Below are 18886 nucleotides of genomic sequence, written 5' to 3'. Positions count from 1 at the left end.
AAGAAATAGACAATTACAGCAGTAAAAATATTCAGATAACAATACAAAGTATAGCATAGTATACTACTTACTATGTCAACACTGGCAATTATGGGCCCTGTTTACTAAGCCACGCTGTAGGTGCGCTGAAATTTTAGCATGTACTAATGCTAGAGACACCCATAGGAATATATGGGTGTCTCTAGCATTTGTGCACACTAATTTTTAGTGTGCACTAAAAAGTCAGCACACCTACAGCATGGCTTAGTAAACAGGCCCCTAAATCTTTTCAGTCTGTTTTTGTTGTTGTAAGCCTGAATGTTAAATGGAAGTGCTGTCAAGTAGAAGATGGTTCCTACTTCTTAGGCAGGTAGGAGATGGGAGTACTGAAGACAGAGGGCCCTTTTTACCAAGCCGTGGCCAAAGGGGGCCTGCGCTGGCATTGGCGCGTGTTTTTGACCCGTGCAGAGTCCCCCTTTTACCGCAGCAGGTAAAAGGTAGATTTTCCTTTTTTTGAGGAATTTGGCCGTACGGCAAGTGAACCACGTGGCCATTTCGGGGGGAGCCCTTACCGCCACCCATTGAGGGTGCCTGATTACCACCGGGTACACACTGGCGCTACAGAAATAAATATATTTCTGTAGCGCTGGATATGACTGCACGCTAAGTGTGAGAGCTACTGCTGGGCTGCTGTGGTAGCCTGGTGATACTTCCTTTTTACCCAGCGGTAAGCCTGCATTGGGCTTACTGCCACTTTGTGAGTACAGTGAATCTCATCACTAGACCAACTACTGCCCAAGAGACAGCATCATAGGCGGTCGGTGGCCCAACTGTTTGGGGAGGCTAAAGGGGGCGGGGTTGGGGGTGGGGCCAGGGGTGGAGCTTAAATCCATAATTGTCTGATAACACACAGAAAAAAATAAATAAAAATAAAAGTCACAATTAATACCTTTTATTAAATTTAGATATTAGATATGTATCATATGTCAAAGAATAAAGTGGTTGCTCAAAGCATATTCTAAGCACAATCGCTCAACTGCAAAACACTATGCACAACTTTGTGCAAAAACACACTCAGAACCTTACTGTACCATAAATATTACACTGGGCAGAACCTAATACACCAATATACCACCCATACGGAAAATGCAGACCGTCAACAATATGAAACAAGGGATCATATCATCACAATTCTCATGTAGAGCCACAAAACACCCTAATTCATGTTTAATGTGGGATAAAATGCCATAAATAAGTAAATAAATATAAACTTTTAATGTTGAGCACCTGATTCTCAAAGTGGACATATTCCAAACACTATAATGAAATTAAAATGATCTTTTCTACCTTTGTTGTCTGGTTGTCCGATTCTGCTGCTATCTGTTCTCAGTGCAGGTCAGGAAGTCATCCTCCTTAAATATCTCCCTGGCAACCCAGCCAACCCCCCTCCCCCTGCTCTCCCAGCAGTAAGGTAAACAAACCATAAACCAATTTCTACAATTGGTTACACAAGGCTAGAGGGCTTTCACTGCAGCTCCTGCTGTGAGGATGGAGGTAAATCAACAATTTAAACCTCTCAGAGCACAGCAGGGGAGGCTTAGCCTGTCCAAGCCTCTTATACCGGGCGCCTATGGACAGCATCCTCCTTCATAGTTTCAGCAGTTGGCAATTTGGTTTTGGGTAAGAAAATGGAGCTCCCCAGAATGATTGTTACAATTTTCAAGTTTAACCTCATTTATTGTATTTAGTTTATTCTTGGTTATTTTACTATTGTTATGCTGTTAACAAAACTATAAGTTTTATGTTAAACTCTACCTGCTGTACACTGCCTTGGGTGAATCTATTCATAAAGGTGGTTAATAAATCTCAATAAATAAACAAACAAATAAATAAATAAATAAATAATAGGTTCCATATCAGGAGGTAGAGGGAGAGGAGACATGCCTGTACATATTATCTGTAAGGTCAAACAGCTTCTAGGTTTGCAATCACACTAGACCCAGAAGAAATTCGCTACTGGGAGTCAGGTGATGTTAAGGCCAAGGTTCTTCTCTGATGATGCAGTAACAGTATAACAGCCATGTGAGAGCTCGGAAAGGCTCCTGTTATTACTGCCGCTGCAGCTATGGCAACATGAAACACCATCAGTCTACCTCTTGTTGGGCTGCTTTGAAATCCATGGGCCTTACACCTTAATCAACCATCTTGCCTAACTCTTCTAGTGGTCCTCCTGAGCACAGTATTCTGGAGTAATACAGTCCTTGTAATTGTATAGCAGCAACTCCTACCAACCAACCCCAGGGAGCACATGTACTTGATTGCAGAGGAGGGGCACAATATGTGATCTTTGGTAAAGGACTATCGATGTAGTGGAAGGTTTCAATAAAATGGATGAAAAAGTAACTGCAAACAACAAGACTCATCACCTGATGAGTCTTTTCAGCTATTTTCCATAAAGGTTATCTGTTTGTCCTAGAGCTAAAAATATTTTTTTTAAAAGGAGTAACACTTCCGCAAAAACAGAAACAAGCAAAGAGTAGAAGACTCCAAGGAGAGAAGTCCCAAGGCGTCCAAAAAAAATGCAAATATTAAAAAAAAAAAAAGTCCAATAGCTGCTTTAAAAATTTTTATTCTCCAATAATAGAACATAAAATACATTGACAACTCCGACCCCGAGCATAAAATGCATTGACCAATCAGTGAACAATGCACGGCAAAATAGAAAACTAAACAATAGTCGCAGCATGAAAAACTTAAACATGATCTCTACATTCTCTCCTTCTCTCTCTTTTCTCAATAATTTCTCAGATTTACTGGTAAACTGTGAAAACTTTATTTCACTTTGGATCAGACGGGACTCATCACTCACTCATCACTTGCATCTTAGGAGCCCCACTGTATGAGTGCTCCCTGCTTTTATGAATAGCCAGGAAGTGGGGCTGGGCTCCCCACAAACAAGGCTTTCAGGAATAGAAAATCTGTGGAGGAAGAAGTGGAAAGTGCAGCCTGCCAGACACACCCAGTTGCCAGTCTTCTATTATGACTTCCATGTTTCTTGTTTTTGCATCTAAGGACTCTGTGCTTATTCTAAGTATTCTAGATGACATGAGATTAGTGCAGAGTGTTCTTAGTTTCAAAAACAGTAAGTGAGAACTGGGTTGGTCTAAATAGAAGTTATTTTTCTTTTTAATTCCTCTGTGTCATTTTACATCATTGGCAAACATCTGAAGTATATGTATGTTTGGTCTGGAGCTCCCTATTATTCTTTGACCTCCTTTTCTGGAGTATAATAGGTCTCTTACTTTCCTCTGCATTAACAAGCAAACTCTACGAGCCAGACTTCTTTGTATGTCTTTTGAAAACCAGTAGGAGGAGTCAAGCAAAAACTGAGCATGCTCAGTTTAGCATAATCATGTTCTTTGGCTTCCTCTTGGTATAACAGGATCACATTAATACCCATCCAAGGTATATAATAATAATAGCTGCCATTTATCAACCTCTCATTAAGGGGATGAGCATATCATGCTACGCGACGTGACCTCTCTAACCCTTCATCTGTGCAATAGTCCATTTGCATGTTTGGGCTTGCAAACTTTTGAATATTCATAATTAGAGGCATTTTCAAAAGGACATCCCAAGTCAGAACTTCCCAAAAGGCCATTCATCTCACATGTGTTTTCAAACAGGAAATATGTCAACATTTCCTGTTCGAAAAAAAACGTGAGAAGGATGTCCATACACTAGAAACATCCATCATGAACAGGCATATTACAAACTGGAAAGTCCAAATTAAATTTTGAATGTAGGAAAACAAGAGATATGGATGTCTGTTATAGTATCATTCACTGAAAATGGCCTCACAGACCTCCATACAGAGCAGAGGGATAGCCCATTGGTTAGTGTAGTGAACTATGAACCAAGGGACTCAGGTTCAAATCCCACTTTAATTTCTATTTTGTAATTGTCAGCTGTCCAGGAACAGCAACATACCTGCTATACCCAAATGTACACCACTTCTATTAGCCTTTTAGGCTTGCGGGTGACTTAAGGGGCCCTTTTACTAAAGGTTTGGCACATGGCTAAGGCTTGCCACTTGCCAATCTGGAACTAGCTCGGTGGTAGTTCCCACCCCCAGTGCACACCATTTCTGGCACTAAAAAATATTTTCTATTTTTGTAGCACCAGTGCTTACCTGGCAGTAATCATGCAGTGCCACGTGCTGCCCAGTTACCGTCGGGTTAGCGCGGGAGCCCTTACCGTCATCTCAATGGGTGATGGTAAGAGCTCCCCCCTGAAATGGCCACACGGCAAGTGGCTCACAACGCATGGCCATTTCTTTTCTAGAAAAAAATGACAACCTTTTACTGGCTACAGTAAAAGGGGAACTCAGTGCATGCCAAAAACACACACTGACACCAGTAGGCCCCCTTAGTACAAGGAGATCCCTTATATATTTAGGTACAGTAGCCATTTTTCTGTTTCTGGAGGGCTCACAATTACAAAATAATAATAATGATAAAAAGAGCTGAAGTGAAATTTGAACCTGGGTTCCTTGGTTTACAGTCCACTGCACTAACCACTAGGCCAATGGTTCCCAAACTGTGTAGCCACAACAAACTCTCAGGGGTACTGAGGCATATTTTCCTCTCTGAGCCGCAACTATTGAAAGACCCGTTCTCCGAGGTCGGCAGCAGGCTGCAGCACTAAGCAACGTGAAGAACATGTGACCAGTTTCCTACATGCACTGCCACTAGCTCTGACAGTCACACCTCCTCTGATGCAAATTCTGCATCAGAAGGCTGTGAGATGCAGAGCTGGTGACGACATGCACAGGGAAATCTGCAGAAGGTGAGTGGGAGAGGGGAGGGGCAGAAAGAAAGTCACGAGGGCTGTTGGCTTGGGGAGAGCGGCAGAAAAACATAGCTAGAAATATAGAGAAAGAGATGGAGGGATGATGAAGGATGAGGAAGAAGAAACACAGAGAGAGAAAGGGGAAATGCCGAATGGGGTTAATGGGGAGGGGGGGGGGGCTTAGGCTGGATGGGAGCAAGAAAGGGCAGAGGCTGGATGAAAGTGGGGAGAGAGGGAGGGCAGATGCTGGATGGAAGGGGAGAGGAGGGCAGACACTGGATGGAAAGGGGGAAGAGAAAGAAGGCATGTGTGGAAATATAGGCATTGGTGGCTGAAACATGACACCAATTTGCTTGCTGCACAAGCGGCATGGAACTTGGGCCTCAGGCAGTGGATCCCTTCAGCTGGCAGGGCTTGGGTATCCCCACCTGCAAATGTAGGACTCAATGCTGATGAGGGTGGGGGGAAACAAGAGGAAATGTGTAGCTTAGGGGCGCCATGACCTGAGAAAGTTTGGGAACTACTGCACTAGGTTGACTCTCAGACTTGCTACCTACTCTCTTAAGAATGCTCATAATACTTGAAGCTGTCAAAGACCCTGGTATTTTACAGTTTCACTTTCAGGGGCGAGGGAGGGGAACAGCAGCCACTGGAGGGATTAAGGAGGTGGACAGCTGCTCAATCAGGGCACCTTTTTGTACCCTAGATTTATTTATTTAAAAATATTTATTAACTGCACTATCCACAGTTCAAGGCAGTTCAATAACAGACTATAGACTTTTTCTCCAGGAACTTGTCCAAACCTTTTTTAAACCCAGATACGCTAACTGCTGTTACCACATCCCCCGGCAATGAGTTCCAGAGCTTAACTATTCTTTGAGGGAAAAAAAATATTCTTCCTATTTATTTTAAAAGTATTTCCTTGATATTTCTTTGGGTGTCCCCTGGTCTTTGTACTTTTTGTGAAAAAGTGAAAAATCAATTCATTTTTACACATTCTACATGCTACTTGAAAATGTTGACATATTTCCTGTTTGAAAATACATGTAAAATGAGCAGCCTTTTTTTTTTTGTACTTGGGGCAATGGAGGGTTAAGTGACTTGCCCAGAGTCACAAGAAATCACAGTTGGAAATGAACCCAGTTTCCCAGGTTCTCAGCCCATTACAGTACTCCTCCACTCTGTATAGATAGAGAAGATAGAATGTAGACAGAACATACAGATCAGGAATGGGCAACCAAAGTCCTCGAGGGTCACAACCCAGTCAGGTTTTCAAGATTTCCACAATGAATATGCAGGAGATTTGCATTCAGTGGAAGCAGTACATGCAAATCAATCTCATGTATATTCATTGTGGAAATCTTGAAAACCCAACTAGGTTGTGTCCCTCAAAGACTGTGATTGCTCACTCCTAATATAGGGGCCCTTTTACTAAGCCGCGTATGCGTCTACGCATGCCCACTGTGTGCCAAGATGGAGTTACCGCCTGGCTACTACATGGCTCTTGTGGTAATTACATTTTTGGCGCGCGTCCCATACGCACATCCAAAAGATAATTTTTATTTCCCGACGCGTACCGAGTGGCATTTGACGCACGTAGGTCGTTACTGCCTGGTTACCGTGTGAGACTTTACTGCTAGGTCAATGGCTGGCGGTAAGGTTTCAGACCCAAAATGGACATGCAGCAATTTTCATTTTCACGCGTCCATTTTTGTCAACAATTTTAAAAAGCCATTTTTTTTTGCAGGTGCGCTGAAAAATGATTCTGCACACACCCAAAACACACGTCTACCGCAGGCCATTTTTCAGCGTACCTTAGTAAAAGGACTCCATAGGTAGAGAAGATATAATAAAGAATAACTAAATTAAGGGAAATTTTCATGTGAAGTCAGAAAAGGTGCATGAAAATGATCTCAGCTAGCGCAGGAATGGATAAGCAAGTCCTTCTACAGTATGTGTAGCCAGTGTGTGTGTGTGGGGGGGACTAGCTGTTCCTTCTTCCATTAAAGGTATGGGAGAAGAACCAAACTTAGTGACTTCAGGCAATTTGTAATTCTTTCCTGCCTAATGCACATTATCATGGATAGGGTATATCCTTAGTTTACATGTGGATGTTTGATTTATGTTCTTTAGCATGGCAAAATTAGTTGACAATAACAGTAATAGGTGTTTGACGGGCACCTCCTAAAATTTCATAGGAAGAGCTGTTGCTTCTGTTTTATTTGAGGTCTGGCTTACTGGTGATGACAGGCGAGGTCTGTTTTTAGCACTGAACTGAATGCCAGGAGATGTTTTCCTAATGTAGGAAGCTCAAGATACTGAGTCTTATGAGCCTAATGATAACACAAATATATACCATCATTAATCATATGTTCTGTCTAACAGGAGTAGTAATAATGACAGTTAATATAGAAGAGGTCTTATTTTTACAGTGCATTAGTGAAGTGTGGAATGTGGTGACTGTCTTTGATTTCACTGTGCAATATTCAGTCTGTGACCTTGACCAATTCACTTAGGGCCCCTTTTACTAAGCCGCATAGGCGCCTATGTGCACCCAATGTGCGCCAAATTGGAGTTACCGCCCGGTTACCGCATGGCCCTTGCGGTAATTTAAATTTTGGCGAGCGTCCACTACGCACGTTTGGAAAATATGTTTTATTTTCTGTCACATGTAGCGGACGTACACCAAGTGGCATCTGCTGCACATAGGTCATTACCGCCCAAATTCTTTACCGCTAGGTCTATGGCTGTCGGTAAGGTCTCAGACCCAAAATGGATGAGTGGCAATTTTGATTTTGCCGCATGTCCATTTTTGGCAAAAAAAAGGCTTTTTTTACAGATGCGCTAAAAAATGATTCTGCGCATGCCCAAAACCCGCGCCTACACTACCGCAGGCCATTTTTCAGCACGCCTTTGTAAAAGGTCCCCTTAAATTGCTTGTCCTTAAATTTAAATGTAAGATCTAGGAAGCATCAATATTGTATGTGAATTATATTTTACAGTGTTGTGTACAGTATAATGTCATAGTTATAAAGACAAATATAGCACTTTCAAACTGGAAATTGAATGGCCAAGGCAGTTCTCAGTGGCAGCCAATTTCTTTTTGAAAATCTTGCTTTTTTTTCTTTCAGCCCACATTCATTGCAAGTGCAAAGTGTGTGGGCTGAGATCCCTTAAAAGCAGACACAGAGATTTCAGATCCACATCGGCCCCACCCACGGTCAGGTCTCTTTTTTCCATGGTGAAATGTGTTCAAGCTGTCAATAGTGCACATACTTTCTGTCACTGAAGGCCTGGGGCAATTCTGAAAAGGTGTTTCTACACAGGTAAACATATCTCTACCTGCAGAAATCCCTTTGAAAATTTCCCTCCTGTATAAATTATATGGCATGACTTTTGCAAAATCCTTTTTTCTAGCGTTTTGAGGATGATTTCATAAAAGAAATATGGAGCCATGGTTAACCTCCTTGGAAGGATATGGCACACTCCCAAGCACTAGTTTTATCAGTCTTCAGTTCCTCTGCCTTTCATTGAGGATATTCCAGCAGTTTCTTATTCACTTAATGCAAACACGTATTTTTAATGCCTCTTAACTGCATTGTAGATAATGCAATACAATTAGTTATTCCAGGTAGTGGTGACTACACCATGTTATATCAAGCATGGAGGGTTGTTACTATGCATTAATAGGAGGAAATATTTTTTCACTCAACAAATAGTTAAGCTCTGGAACTCAGTACTGGAGGATGTGGTACCAGCAGTTAACGTATCTGGGTTTTAACAAGGTTTGGACAAGTTCCTGGAGGAAAAATCCATAGTCTGCTATTGAGATAGACATGGTGAAGCCTCTGCTTGTCCTGGGATTGGTAGCATGGAGTGTTGTTACTATTTGGGATTCTGCCAGGTACTTGTGACCTGGATTGGATCTGGGGGTTAGCGGCTAACTGGTTATATCATATATTACTGGCTATCCGTTAATATTCAGCGCATCGCCACTAAGTTTGGCAGCCAAATCAAGCCGCTGAAATAGCAGATCTATTTGTGGCTGGTTTAAACTTGATCAGCCAACGTTAAGTATTGGCCTGCTGGTTAAGTTTAAACCGTACAATATTAAACTGTATATTTCAATGTCAGTCACTGGAAATGACCTGACATTGAATATCTGGTCTCGCCACCAACTACAGGAACTAGCCGGGCTCCCTCCCGCATTCTGAATATCGGGCCCAAGTGCTTTTGAATATTGACCGGATAGCTAATAATGGAGCTTCTTGCTTGGTTTTAAGCAATAATGGTCTAGTTAAATATCATCATAGCAACCGTGCAGCCATGAGATGAACCATCAGAGAGGACAGGAAACTTATCCAAGGAGCTTGTATGTGCTGATTATTGCTAGACACACTATCATAATATGTTGTTTATTATTAGATTATTTATATACTGCCTTTCTGAGGTACAGTCAAAGTGATTTACATATTAAATACAGGTACATTCTCTAACCCTAAGTGGAACCACAATCTTTTTGTACCTGGGTAATGGAGGGTAGAAGGAGCTGCACTGGGAATCAAACCCAGTTCCCCAGGTTCACAGCCCACTACACTAACCATTAGACTACTCCTCCTCTCCATTGGCAAAAAGAAAAGTCCATAAAGCAAAATTGAGGTCTAGACTTGGCCATGTACAAAAGTCAGAAAATCCAGACAAGATAGGGTGCCGGAAATGCAAGTCCCAATCCAATACTTGTAACACAGCTACAGAAACATAGCAAAGTCAAACCACAATAGAGGTTATTGTTGAACTCGGAAACAGGACTACAGTTCAAGACTGCAGAATTTCAATGAATTAACAGTGAGCACAGTAGCAGAGGACTGACCTACACCAATCAGGGCATATGATAGAGCAGAAACATATAGAAACACGTATACCTAGATCCGGTCAGCAAGCAGAAAGAAAGACCTACCATACAGATAAATGGATGAGCCAGAATTCAGAGGTTCTCAACCCACTCTTCAGGACACACCTAGCCAGTCAGGTTTGTAGAATAGCCACAATGAATATGCATGAGAGAGATTTGCCTACAGTGGAGGTAATGCCTACAGATTTATCTCTTTATTCATTGTGGGTATCCTGAAAACCTGACTGACGGGTATTATACCGTCAAAGGACTGGGTTGAGAACCACTTAGCTAGATGAAAGGCATTTAGCAGTAGAAGGCAGATAGCTCACTGAGCTGGGGGCCCGCATTCTTCTCAGACACCCAAAATACCTCAGCACTCATTCTGGAAGAAGCATAGCCTTATGCCTTTGACCTATCTATGATTATCCCAGGTATATTTAGCCTTTTCTGCACTATTATTTCTACTGCTGTGTTCCTTCCAGTATATGTATATATAGGGAATTTGGACGGGAACAAAAGAAAAGCTATACAAGTATTTTGTAGGCTGAATTATTCAAATTCCATGTCTACAAGCTCAACAGATGCCCTGAGCTAATAGTACAATGTATCCAGACTTAGGACCAGAAGATCCCTATGCTGAATGCCAAAAGCATCAGTTTTTCCCAACCCTCTATGGTCCCCCTTGAGCTGTAGTTCATATTTCTAAATATCTATACAGAGAACTGTTTGCTAGGTTTAATTTGAAGAGCAGAAGATTAAGGGCCAAAGTGTTGCAGACAATAAGATATGTCATGTCCTTTGGAAGGACCTCTTGTTCCTTTTTATCATACATGACTCTGTAAGAATGTGCAGTGTGATCACCCAGAAAGATATCAATGGGATTTTCCTGGCTGCAATTCAGAAAAGATACCAAGTCATGCTTTTCTTATGCAAGGACTGATAAGAGTGCAACAAGCAGGTTTTATTATGCATGCACTGTCACAAAACAGCATTCTATTAGCTGTACGTTGGCAGTTAGCCATGGCAGAATCAAGAATGTTAAACAGGGTTACCAACTTGTAACCTGGATGTCACTAAACCTTAACCCCTGTCTCTTGGCTTGCCGGATGATGTGGAAAAGCCTGTGCCCTGGAATCAACATGAGCCATATCTAGTAATTTCTCATAGAGCAGGCATGTTAACCCCATAGGGGGACTGGGAGGGTAATTGATTAAACATTGTGGGCCTTATTCATAGTAACATAGTAGATGATGGCAGAAAAAGACCTGCACAGTCCATCCAGTCTGCCCACCAAGATAAACTCATATGTGCTACTTTTTGTGTATACCCTACCTTGATTTGTACCTGTCCTCTTCAGGGCACAGGACCATGCAAGTCTGCCCAGCACTATCCCCGCCTCCCAACCACCAGCCCCGCCTCCCACCACCGGCTCTGGCACAGACCGTATAAGTCTGCCCAGCATTATCCCCGCCTCCCAACCACCAGCCCCGGCACAATTTGCTATTAATTTATGAGCATAATTTATTCTCCTAAATTTATGCTCTTAAATTATGAGAATAATCTATTTTGGAGCACAGAGCATGCTCATAAATGTAGGAGCACAAATTATGCTCGTAACGTTAGGAGCATAAATTTTAGGAGTGGAAATTTAGGAGCATAACCTTTATAGAATAAGGCCCTAGATACCTATAATTATGGAGGGAGACTGTCTTTTTTCAGACCCATGACATCCATAAGGTTTGGCTTGAGTTGCAGTCTGCCTTGTTTATCACACTCAGCAGGGTCTGGGATAGGGATACACTCTGTTCCATAAAGAAAGGAAGAGAAACTGTAGACCACTTACATCCAGAAGCTGGTCTGGAAGCTCTGACTTGGTTCTCATATGTGGCTCAACATCACCCCAGGTACAATGTGGAAGCAGCCATGTTGGCTCCTTTATCTGCCAAGTTGTTCTGAGTGCTGGCAAGCACATGCCAGTGGGGTCTCCGAATTCTCAAGGAGGGGAGGCAGAAGAAAAAGAAGGGGATGGATGCGTAGACGTCCCCTCATGCCTAAACTGAGGAGAGGAAGGAACACTGAGCCACAGGTGGACTTAGGCCCTAGGGACTAATTCTGCAACACATAAAAGAAGGGGATCCTATTCCAGCAAATAGGGCCGCCGAGAGACTGAGTCAGGCCTGGGCAAGGCTGCCCCTGGGGTTCTCCCCGCTGCCGCCACCCCCCAATCGCCACTACTGTCACCTCCCTCTCCTGCTCCCAGGCAGTCGGTGCCACAGTCCACAGTCTCCACCTGCCTACCCTCAGCTCCGTTGACAGCCCCCTTCTGTCTGCCATCGGGCCCCCTGCATTAAAAAAAATCTCTAAAATCGGCAGCGCCTCACGTCTGTGTGAAAGCGGCAGATCGCCTCGGGTCTTCCCTCACTGTGCCCTGCCCTCGCGGAAATGGAAGTTACATCAGATAAGGACGGGACACAGTGAGGGAAGGCCCGAGGCGATCTGCCGCTTTCACACAGACACAAGGTGCTGTGCTGCTGATTAGAGATTTTTTTTGTTTAAATACAGGGGGACTGGTGGCAGACAGAAGGGGGCTGTCGACGGAGCTGAGGATACGCAGGTGGAGACTGGGGACTGTGGCGCCGACTGCCTGGGAGCAGCAGAGGGAGAGAGAGCCCAGCACCAAGCCCACTTGGAGGCCCGGGGAATTTTGCCCCCCCCCCCCCCCCTCAGCGGCCCTGCCAGCAATCACAGCTAGGCCCTGAGAACCTTCCTATAAAGCCTACAATAGAGTGACTGAGAGGAATGCAAGGGAGAATCAAATCTTCTTGCCATGAGAGGAGCAATGTAAAGCTGTTGTATATACTACTGTATATATCTGTACAAGAAATAATGACTACCTCATGTTCCTTGTGCTACTATTCATCTTGATTATTAACTATTCCTGAAGTTTGAACCCACTAGGTTACTGTTAAATTTGAAGTAGTTACTTTACCATATGTGGAGTGGATTTATTTCTCCAGTAAGTAAAAGTTTTGTTACTTTTACTCCTAAAGATGTACAGGATAACATTTTCTACTTTTACTTTTATTTAAGTAATAATTTTGCCAATTTTTACTACTTTTACTCAGTTACATCTGGTGCTTGCAGTTAAAAGTAAAAAAGCAAAAGTGGAAGGGAGATGTAAATGACTATTCCTCAGTAAACTAATGAAACAGCGAAACGGGGAACAGGATTTTGCATGCAAACTTTGTCAAGCAAACAGTGGATTATCTCATCTTAAATTTTGCTCTTCAGTGAATATAACCATAAGAACAGTGGAGCTGTCTGTTTTTTGAACTGGTTAGTGGCCTCCAGCCAAACAGAACAGTGATGAGTTGTGTCACCTTAAAGTGCAGCTGAAGCTGAAGCTGGTAGCAATTCTTGGTGAACAGATATGTCTCTATCACTACAGACTGCTCATCATCCCATGGGAAATTTTACATTGGGGTAACTGTCCACTGGATTGGTAAGAGTTTTTAAGGGAGGAAGTCTGCTTGTCTGGCCTTAAGACTGAAGGGTTCCCACATTTGGTGTTCTTGTATCAATTCTCAAAGATATTCATACAGAGTTCACCATCAGATGAAAAATTGTTAGAACAACTACAGACACTGATTCCAACTTCGTGAAAGCCTTCTTTGTAATCGGATAGCATGACGATGATAATGAAGATAAAGATGAAGATGCAAGTGATGAATTAGACAGCACTACTTCTAATGCAAATGATAATGACATGTAATAATCATGATAAAGTACTCTTTGCTATATTATTTAGATTTTGCTCACATCTTTTCAGTAGTAGCTCAAGGTGAGTTACATTCAGGTACACTGGATATTTCTCTGTCCCAGGAGGGTTCACAATCTTGTACCTGAGGCAATGGAGGGTTAAGTGGAAGTTACTATGGAAGTCAGGTGTTTCAGAGATTCCCTTGATCATAATCTGCAGACCAGTAACATTGCAATCTGGCCTGAATTGAAAGAACTTTTTATCAGACTGAACAATCTACTTCTGCTAGTGCAGTTGTTACACCTTTTTAGCTGTGCTGGATTAATGACTCACGAGCACAATTGCATGAGTGACGGTCATTTTCAAAATTTAGTTCTACTAAAAGCAAAGTGCATTGAATGTAGAGCAATAAAGCTGTTAGGTAAAAACATTAATAATAGTGCATTCATTGTAGTTACGGGTACTTTTACTTTTTACTCAAAAGTATTATATTAGGCAATAACTTTTTTACTTAAGGAAATTTTTTAATGTGTCCTTCAAGGTACTTTTTAGTTTTACTTAAGTATTAAAATATACATTTATTTTTACTTTTACTTAAGTACTTTGGCCTAGTATTTTGAACAACACTGCTGGTTCAGGGAACATCCCTACTGAGAAGTTCTAGGCACAGTAACCAGAGACCACAAAATCTCTAAGAGAGAAGGTCTTGAATGGAGTTCTTTCCCCTTGGAGGATGAAACAGTGAGGAAAGTAAAATCAATAAAGACAAGCCAATTCTAAAACCAAGAATATTGTAATACTCAAAAGTATCACCCAGAATCCATGGCACAGGAAACAGACTCGACATAGTCGTGTTTCGGCAAACAATGCCTGCACAAGAGTCTGCAATTCTATAAAACAATAAAAAATAAATAAATGAATAACTAGTAAATTAATTAGTCGATATACATTTAAAAACCATTCCTAAATAAATAAGGGGCCCTTTTCTAAGACTTGTAGGTACCTATGCGCGTACAATGCGCGTCAGATTAGAAACTACTGCCAATAATTTATATTTTCTACTGCATGGCACTAACCGGGTGGTAATTGGCAATGTGCATGCGCTGGCAATTACCACCTGGTTAACGCGTGAGACCTTACTGCTAAGTCAGTGGGTGGTGGTAAGGTCTCAGACTCAAAATGGACGTGGCACGTCCATTTTCGGCAAAAAAAGGCCTTTTTTACAGGTGCACTGAAAAATGGACCTGCACACATTTGATACATGCGTCTTCACCAGCGCAGGCCATTTTTCAGTGCACCTTAGTAAAATGGCCCCTAAGTATTAAACCTCTATGACGGGCACATAGCAAACATAAATAAATGACATTTCATTTGAGGAAAAGAAATGATTTGTGTTCATATTAAGAACAATGTGGTTATGAAAACATCTGATAAATAAACAGATGACAATGCATTAGATGAAAAAATGACATTCCATTTGGATAAAAGAAATAGCTTAGTACATGTATAGACAAAAATTGCACACTTGCCCAGAGTCACAAGGAGCTGCAGTGGGAATCGAACTCAGTTCTTTTATCATGCGCTAAAAATTAGTGTGTGCTAATGCTAGAGGCATCCGTGTATTCCTATGGGTGTCTCTAGTGATAGCGCACACAAATTTTCATTCCTATGGGCCCTGCTGCAGATAACTTGAGCTAAGCTTAGTAAAAGACCCCTTGCTCCTTTTGCTTTGTGGAATGCAGTGGTATTTTATAAAAATTCACTTGCCTTTTTTTATTACTACTATTTCACAGAGAAGGAATTGAATAATGACGGAAGAGTTTCCTTTGTGCAGAACTGTCCAGAGTCAGTCTAATGTGCCAACATTGTCCAGTTCAGCACACTATTAGCTGCCAAGTTCATACAACGTTAATTATGTTCAGTGGAAAATAAATCTGTTGGCTCAGGCTGCTTGCTATGTGAATATTCAATCACTGTTTCATTATTGCTACCAAATATTACATGTTAAAGGCATTTATTTTAATTTATTTATCCAGCCCTTACATGCACATGGTTTTGCTTTTTAAATCAAAGGTTTCCTATGATAGCATTGTGCTTATTTGAATTCGTTTTTCTGTACACGTTTTGCTTGATTTGTCTTTATTTGAAATAACAAATTTTAAAACACATCTTGTCCACAAGGGCCGGGGCTAGGTGGGGGCAGGGGGCCACAACAAATTGGTCTGCACAAGGCCCCACAATTGCTAAGACCAGCCCTGAGACACCAATCCAATATAACACACATTTCTGTCCCTATTTCGGTGCCACTTTATATAGAGACCCCCAGGCAGACCCCTGTTCTAGGGCATTATCTGAGACTACACAAAAAATAAGATGATGGATCCCATTGGCCAGGGGAAAGAATGGTATATAGGAGGATAAAGTCCCCACATGGAAAACAGCAGGATGAAAGAGTGAGGAAAGTAAAATCAATAAAGATAAGCCAATTGTAAAACCAAGAAGACTAATACTCAAAAGTGTCACCCAGAGTCCATAGTAATCAATAAAGTCAAGCCATTTATAAAACCAAGACGACTTTACTACTCAAAAGTGTCACCCAGCTTTTCCCTTTCTCCCTTCCTCTTCTCTCCCTTCCACCCCCTTCCACCTTTTTGTCTCCTCCCATTTTCATTTTTCTTCCTCTCTTTCTCTTTTCTTTTTTCACCCTAGTCTTTTCAATTTGATGCTGTCTTCTTTTTAAAGTATTCTTTTTCATATAGACCCCCACTGGCATTGAGAGAAAAAGTCAGCACATAAGTCTCGACCATATCTTTACTTTAAGTCTAGCGTGTGATAGCCAAGGTTGGCTGTGTGATTGCTGTTTTTACCTGATTTTACCAGTGACATATCCCTGGATTCTATATATAGAGCCTGACTTTCCATGCAGAAATCAAAATGTGTTCTATAATAATGTGCATAATTTAGGGCCTCTTTTATCAAGCCATGCTAGTGGCTCCCAGTGCGGCAATGCCGACAAAACCCATTCACTTTAAGCGGGCTCTGTTGGCATTACTGCACGGGAACCGCTAGTGTGTCTTGATAAAAGAGGCCCTTAATTAGATAACAAGTCAATCAGTGCTGATAATTGGATATTAACTAGCACAAATTGGCATTATTTATTTATTTATTTATTTGTTACATCTGTATCCCACATTTTCCCACCTATTTGTAGGCTCAATGTGGCTTACATAGTACCGGAAAGGCCTTTGCAGGCTCCGGTGTGAACAAATACAGGGTGATGCTGTGGTAAGAACAAGTTTATATGGCACAGCCAGATTAGGGAATCGGAGAACGGAAGAGTTGTGTTATGTCCATTACGTGCTTTAGTTTGGTTGTGTTGCAGAGATTAGGCATTTAAATTGGATTGGTAGGGTATGCCTTTTTATACAGGTTGGTTTTTATTGATTTCCAGAAGTTTAGGTGGTCGTACGTCGTTTTCAAGGCTTTTGGTAATGCGGTCCACAGTTGTGTGCTTATGTAGGAGAAACTAGATGCGTAAGTTGTTTTGTATTTAAGTCATTTGCAGCTTGGGTAGTGCAGATTTAGATAAGTTCGTATTGATTCGGATGTATTTCTAATTGGTAAGTCGATCAAGTCTGTCATGTAACTTATGCGCACTACTTGGTAAGTGCATTCTATAACGTGGTGTGCGTAAATTCTAAGTTGCCTAGTTAAATAATGGGTGTGGTTGTGGGCATGGAATGGGAGGGTCATGGGCGTTCCTAAAATCTATGCGGGTTGTAATATAATACACTCACTCTGTGCCTAATGTAGGCATTGGGATTTACACCAGGTTTTACTTGGCATAATTGACCATAATTAGATTGTAAGCTCTATTGAGCAGGGACTGTCTCTCCATGTTCAAGTGTGAAGCGCTGCGTACGTCCAGTAGCGCTGTAGAAATGATAAGTAGTAGTAGTAGTATGACTACATTTATTTATTTATTAGGATTATATACGTCTTTTTGAAGGAAATCACTCAAGGTGGTGTACAGTAAGAATAAATCAAACATGAGCAATAGACAATTACAGCAGTAAAAATATTCAAATAACAGTACAAAGTATGGCATACTATACTACTTACAATGTCAACAGAATATGTAATAGAATGTTTTAATTGACAGTGTAGGGTATAAGCAAAGATGGAACATGGAAGGCCCTGTTTATTAAGGTGCACTAGCATTTTTAGCACGTGCACAAAATTAGCACGTGCTAACTGTGTAGGTGCTCATAGGAATATTGTGGGTGTCTATACAGTTAGTGTACACTACAAACACTAATGCACCTCTAGCGCAGTTTAGTAAATAGGGCACATAGATAAGTAAGAGAGTAAGAGGAGTTAGAAAATAAGGTGACATGAGGTCAGAGAGATGGTTAACATCAGGGCTTTTTTTGAGGGGGTACTTGGGGGTACTGGAGTACCGGCACCTTTTCCATTGTCTGCTAAAATTGACCCTTGGACCCCAAGTTTTAATGAAAGAGCTCAGGCTCTACACACAATTCTGTCTTGTCATAGATTCTATGACTGGTTGCAGGTGACCTGGCTATTATGGGGTGGGGCCCTCCGTGATTACCCCACTCCTGAAGGGTGGCCCTAACATTTGAGTACCGGCACCTTTTTTGCTAGAAAAACAACACTGGTTAACATATAGGGTCCCATGCTCTTGGTATACTAGTGGAGATAAGAGATGGCTCTAGAAGAGTCATCCTAAAATTATGGAGATTTTAGAGAGTATTGTAAGGACTCCAATTATAAGATATATTAATTTACCCTGAGAAATTCATTTAGCGTGTGTGTACTCGGTATCCCATTGTTATTGTGTGAACACTGACCAACACACTAGAGTTGGGCCTACAGGACTAGTCTATCCCTGAAGCCTGCATTGTCACTCACTGAATGGTAAATCCCATTTTTTCCCCTTCCTACACACACTGGCATCATGCAGACTGCATCCTCTATTTATACACTGTCATTACTGGGAAGAAAGTGATTATGTGGTGAATTCCCAGTGGTTAATAACATTGGGTAATTCATAACCTGCTCTTTAAAATGTGTGGTAAATATTCAGCAGGCAGCATTGAGTGTTTTTTTTAGCCACCACCAGCCTTAGGCCCCAATATTCAATGTGAGCCATGTCCAGGCATCAGCACTGAATATCCAGGTATGTGCGAATGGACGGACAATATTCATTTCCTTAACCGGGTAAGTGAAACCAAACAAAGATAGGCCTGTGTTTTATGCGGTCTGATTTGTCTGGTGTCCTTATGTGGTTAAGTGCTGAATATCACTTGCTGACACACATAAGTGCCAACTCCGCTCCCCGAACCGCCCACAACACAGCCAATTTTGACTTAGGAGTTAGA

General features: G+C 41.7%; 1 protein-coding gene across 4 annotated transcripts in view; it reads left to right on the top strand.

Annotated features, from left to right (window-relative positions):
- The window catches only part of LDB3 (LIM domain binding 3), a 180758-nt gene that overhangs the window by 59156 nt on the left and 102716 nt on the right, over nucleotides 1-18886 (top strand). The gene's annotated exons all lie outside the window — the stretch shown is intronic.

This window comes from Microcaecilia unicolor, chromosome 5, assembly GCF_901765095.1.
Source record: "Microcaecilia unicolor chromosome 5, aMicUni1.1, whole genome shotgun sequence".
Lineage (NCBI taxonomy): Eukaryota > Metazoa > Chordata > Amphibia > Gymnophiona > Siphonopidae > Microcaecilia > Microcaecilia unicolor.
This window is presented reverse-complemented; position numbering and strand designations above follow the sequence as displayed.